Source organism: Camelus dromedarius, chromosome 11 (assembly GCF_036321535.1).
Source record: "Camelus dromedarius isolate mCamDro1 chromosome 11, mCamDro1.pat, whole genome shotgun sequence".
Classification (NCBI taxonomy): domain Eukaryota; kingdom Metazoa; phylum Chordata; class Mammalia; order Artiodactyla; family Camelidae; genus Camelus; species Camelus dromedarius.
In genome coordinates, this window is record NC_087446.1 from 63,364,489 (window position 1) to 63,370,731 (window position 6,243).

Consider the following 6,243-nt stretch of genomic DNA (forward strand, 5'->3'; position numbering starts at 1 on the left):
TACTTAATTCTAAATATCCTCAGACATTTAACCACGAAGACAGAAGTCATTTCCTCCCAGGTAGTTGCCATTGCCTGGTTGGGTAGCTGAGGTTGCGTGTGGCCCTGAGACCTTGGGGTAAGAATATTTACAGCTGAGGACATTGTCAAAGGACGAAATGAAAACAACTTAGTAATGAGTTTAATGTCCTTTATTGAAGGGAAAACAATCCGTGGATTGGGGGAGTGCAGTAGAGCACCGTTCCCAAGAGATTTGGGGCAACAATGAGTTTTGCAAAGCGTTACAAGTTCCAACGTGGAAACAGGACATGTTTGGCTGGGGTTGCATATTTGCCCAATGATCAGTGGGTAAGGAAATGAGTACAGAGTATTGAGCTGGCCTGGTGCTTCGGAGTGGCTGATTGGGTTCACTGCGTTTCTGGCCACGTGGAGCATTTACAGAAACAGAAAAGTTCCCTTTGCTGATGTATATATACCCTTCCCACTCCCTGCCCTCCTCCTTGACAGGAGCAGCTCCATCTTGGACCTCGAAGTTTATTTCAACAGCATCTAGGATGAGTTTTCTCACAATGATAGAGGGCAAACATTACTAGAAGGCTCTTTAATGTCCCTATGCCAGATAAGGGGATCTCACAGAATCCCTTGACCCTGCGTTTGAATGTGTGACCCCTAATTTTCACATCTGATTGATGCCTGCAACTCTCACCCACATGGGATCCAGTGAGTCATTTCTGATTATAGTCTAATATGAATAATTTTCATATTCTTCCTATCTGTATTGGAACAAATCTTATAGATACAAATCATATATATACATAGATATATATGACATCTGCTTGGAATCTGTAAAATCTAGGTCTGTCTGATACAAAGTCCAGAATTCGAAGGTCATTCTTGTAACAACAGATAACACTTTGTTTTTTAAGCCAAGGCAAACAAAATAAGTACAAAGTTTTAAAGTTACTGCAATAAATAATCACTGGTAGATGACTTTTGGCCGAGTCTCTAGAAGGGATGGTATCTGTACTGAGACAAGAAGGACGGGATACCCAGGCTTAGACGCTGAGATCCCTGAGACTTTCTCACTGAAGATGTGGAGGGCTACTGTCAGAGGCCACTGCAATGCCCTTTGGGGGAAGTTCCAGGGATCCTCAGCTGCAGACGCAGGGAATCATCCAAGTGCAGCCAGAGTCGATCCCTGATCCCTGATCCCTGTCGCTGCTTCGCATCCTCCAGTGTTGTGGGAATGTTATGGCGAGGCATCCTGCCTTAGGCTTCATTTTCCAAACCTGTCACTTAATTCCCCCATTGCTTGGCCTCAGATTTTTTTCGGGGGAAATTCAGTGTCTGGCTGCCCATGTCTTTCGGGCCATTTTGTACAGTTATTTGTACGTCACTTTTCTCTCTGGGTCACACTGGTCTGGCAAACTTGTATATGTGTACACACACACACACAATATCACATACAAACAATATCTCATCTGGCTAAGGTTTTCAAAAATTATGAAGATAATCTGTTTCATCAGTTGGAATGAGTTGCAACCAAGATTGTTTGCGCTACTGATCTGGCTCTGATGGTTTGGATTCCTTACTGCTGTAGCTGAACTCCCGGAGTTCAGCATGTCTATTTACACTAGTGCGACAGCACATTAACAAAGATGGAGCCATCTGAGTTGTATAAAATGAACTAAAAAGGAAGAAACATGGACATGGATATATTTTGCAAATATCACATTAATTAAAAAACAAGTATGATTGATTTTTATTGCTTTAAAGTGGGCATTCTTCACTGTTTCCAGACCTCTGTATATATATTTTTATCCGTTTTGTTTTGTTTTTGCCAAATAAGATGTTACTTTGCTCCTTTGTTGGTAGAGGTTATGTTTATATAAAACCAATCAGGCCCTAAGTGCAAAAAAGTTCCGTCTTGGTGCTTATCACTGTTATAATGATTATTTTTGCTTTTCTAACTTTGTTCTTAGGCGTGTAAATGTTTGTAGCTTTATGGTAATGGAAGATTTCTAGTCACATACTGTCAAAATTTTTTTACATTGTACACACAAAGAATGTTTTCAGAGTTAAGTGACTGGTGTTAATGTATATAGAGTAGAATTATTGCAATATTTAAAAATGATTTTTCTCACCGTGGTGTTCTTTTAACTCTTTGAAAAATATATGAAAATGATAAACCTTTAGTCAGAATAATAAACAAACAAACAAACAATCAATCACTGGTAATTAAACAAGTTTAATTCAACCACGGAGTCCTCCTTTCCTTCTTTTCTCCCCTCTTCTGCAAATCACCACAATCGTATCTTATCACTTCCCTTGTAAATGTAGACTCCCTAGTTAACCGGCTGTAAGTGGGGAGATGATCTCAGAATTTGGAAATATAGTTAGAAATAATATCACTCTCTGAATGTGAGGTGAGTCACTTTAGAAGTTACCCTACCCAAGAGATAGTTTGCTAGTGTCACTGTGAAGCGTTATAAGAAACTAGTGAGTTTTGTTTGGGTGAGACAAGTCCTCAGTGAAGCAAGGCTGGAATATGATTTGTGTACATTACATGCAGACATTACAGAAGCTGCCACAAGAGTATGGCAGGGTTCTGACAGAGGGGTGACAGGTTACACGGAGCCTAGGAGAAGACGGCCAAAGAGGAGAGCCATTCCAGATGGTCTGCTGCCCTGCCCTGGAGAGAAGCTGCTCTGGCCCTGAGGGCTGCTGCTGTTCCTCAGGACCCCAAAGTCCTAGGATGTCTCGAGAGAGAGAAGTTCACTTAGTGTACTAACTTGTTGGAGATATTCTTTAAAAGCATCTCATTCCTTTGGCTCTAAAACTATCGTCACTAAACAACCTTCTGATCAATGATAGAGACTCCAGGTGTTCTAGGTCTTACCCAGAATAAGCCCTATGATAATGCCCTCCATAGCTTTAATACCTAGAAATAGTTTCCCCTGTAAACTGGGTTCTTGGTTTGTAAATCAGCCTCCTCCCAGAGTTTGATCTTCTTGGGTTACAGCTGGAACTGGATATAAGGACCAGCAAAGCAGAAACACAGAACTGACTGAGGGACCCTTTAGCATCAGAGCCCACCAGTGAGGTTCAGCCTGAGGCAAGAGTCCAGTTTACCTCCCTGCTGACTTTTCTTTGCTGTACTTTGGCTATGAATCTGGTGAATGTAGAATTCAGAATCAGTAGGTTCTGATCTTTTGGTGGAATAAAACTAACTTAAATGGAAGTGGAAAGGAAAGTTCAGGTAGGGAAGAAGTTGGTGACTGAGGGGCCAACAGAAACGCCATTATATAGGGAACTGGTGAGTCTTGTTGAGGCTTGGGGAATAACTGCTTTCTGTTCATAGCAGAGACAGAAAGAAGATGAGTAGCACTTAAAGTTCCATGTTATTCCTAACACAGCATGCTCTCTGAGGGGCTGCCCATTTTCACGGTGAAGCACGTGGTGCCTGGAGCTAGCTTATCTAGGATTGAATCCTGGCTCCAACACTTACCACCTATGTAACCTTGGGCAAGAAACTTAACTTCTCTGTGCCTTGGTTTTCTTAACTGTAAAATGACTTGTGAAGATTAAAAGATGATGTGCACAAAATGACTAAAACTGGGTCTAACATTTAGTAAGATATATTGCCATCTAATTATAATTGTGGAGTAGCTTATTTCTCATGAATTGGTTGGGAAAGAAAGCCAACCAGCAGCTTGTTAAGAAGGTAGCATAAAGAATGGAAGAAATGGTTCGCTAACTCTTAAATCTGTAATCTTATGTGAATAGTAAAGGGCACAGACTTTGATTTGAGTCCATTCAAACAGGATTTATTTCCATTAACCAGGAAATGCACCCATCAGGTGCATTACAAACACTAACTCATTTAATTTTCCTTAACAACAGTTTGCTGTTATTAACATTCCCATTCTACAGATGAAGAACTGAGTGAGAGGAGAACAGGGTTTCAACCCCAGCTGTCAGGCTCCAGAGACATGTAGGATGCTGCTCACCACCCTTCTTCACACAGGATTGCAACTCCAGAGTAGTGGATTGAAGAGGCTGGAGTCCAACCCCAATAAACAGCTCGAGGCAAAACATTCTCTCACCTGCTTGCCTTGTTTAATTTTTTCCTTCAATCAGATTGGGATAAGTCAATGCTTTGGCTTTCTTGACACATTTGGGTTTAAGAATGTGCAGGATTTAATTTTCTTATTAGGATTATAAAACTGGGAGAAATAAACCACCTGGGGTCATTAGGCCACCACCCTGCCCCAGCTTTGTAGTGAAGCTGTTACCCACCCTCTTGAGTCAGTCCGCGCAATAAGGATCCTTCTGCCCAGCGTCTTTGGAGCCAGTAAGAAGAGACCGAGTTTGGTTCAGAAAGTGGAGGGGTTGGAGCTTTTCCTAGCATGCATGCGCTCCCCGACAGGCCGAGGGCAGCGAAGCTGTGGGATCTCCCCGCGGGGAGGGGCGGAGCTCTCGTGGGCGGGGCGCAGCGGCACCGCCCACAGCTCCGGGCCGCGGGGCGGGGCGCCGCCGCTCTGCACGCAGCCCGCTGCCGCCATCTTGAGTGGCGGAAGCCGGGCGCTTCTGCGCGCGGCACAGGAAGCGAAGGGCAGCGGGTGGCGTCTCTGCACAGTCTGCCCGCGCAGTCTGCCCTCGCCGTCTTGAATTGCAGGTCCTCTGCACAGTCTGCTCTCGCCGTCTTGAGTTGCAGGTCGTGTGCCCACTTCTCCACACGGCCCGCCTCCGGCTGAGCTGTCAGACGCAGCCGTTTTGCACTTAGAAACTCTAGTCTGAGGTGCCGGCTGCAAGGCCTCTGCCCGTGACACCCTCCGAGCAAGTGAAACAAGACGAAGCTCAAAGGGCGAAAAAAAAAAGTTAGACTTTATTTTATTATCCAGATTCTGTTTTTATTTCCTGAATTGTTCATGGGCTTTGCCAGTGACAAAACCGCAGTGAGGATAACGGTCACCCTTAGTTACCTCAGCCAGAGTAAGGGCTGTAAACACTTGACGTTTCGTGCTGGTAGCAAATGTATAATAAGAATTAAATTTGGTAGATTCCTGATTAGGCTGTAGTGTGTTTCGTTTTGAAGATGTGTTACTGGCCTTGGCAAAGTTTCTTCTTTTAGAACTTTTGGAGCTACAGAGATTAAGCTGACTTAAGTTCAGTGTTTGTTTGTTAATATGAAGGAGAGGGACTTCTCGAGGCAATTAAAATACCATGTTCCTTCTAGCTCTATTAGAGTAAGTCTGACTTGTGAGAGAATTAAAGGACAGGGACTGTGTATATTTGTCTCCATGTTCTTAGTACCTAATACCTAGCACATAGTAGGTGCTCAGTTCATGCTTGTTTTGTTTAGTTGAATCTTGGGCTGCCACAGAAATGTGCTAGGTTAAATGCTCGGCTTGGAGGAATTACACTGAATCTTAGTTGCAATTTTAATAGCAATTGTCTTTGGGTGGTGAGATTCTAGTGCCTTCTATTTTCTTCTTTATCCTTTTGATATTTCCCCCAAACCACAGCTTTAGTCTTTGCAACAGATGACTACTTACAGAAATAAGAGTACCCTCTCCCTATGTCATTCCTTTCTAAATTGTCATTTTTATTTTTACAAGATTGATAATTTTTAAAAAAATGATATGGGCACTGATATAAAGAGCTACTGAGGACAACCTTTTGGATTCTTTTAGTCAGTTATTGTGGTATTTACTTCTGTTTATCTAAATAACATGCTTATGTTGCTTGTTTTTGATCGGGGTATTTTCCATTGGCTTCTCTATGGGGGGTTGAGATGAACCTGTTTCGACACCACTCCAACTCCATCCACAGGTACATTCCAATCACCCCCATCCTTGCAGAAATTTGGCTGGATTGATACTCAGTGTTGGCAGTATGCTGATTTGTGTAAACAATTACTCTTGATGCCTTACACATTTTATTTTCTCTAGAGTTGATAATTACCTTTGCTTAGTTTTTGATGTGTTACCCCTACATTGACCTTTCTCCCTTCTCCCTCTCCACCCCCTGTTTTATAAGTCACCCCCCAATATGTTCAAACATGTTAGGCAGTCTGTAGTTTCATCTTCCAGCATGATTACTTGGAGCCTCTGGACTAGCTCCAATCTGAGAGCTATTTGCTCACACCGAGGAGTGGGGAACTAAAGAACTGCAGATTGGTGCTGCTTGTCAGTTACCCTATTTACTATTTTTGCTCTGACTGGACTATTTCAGTGGATAC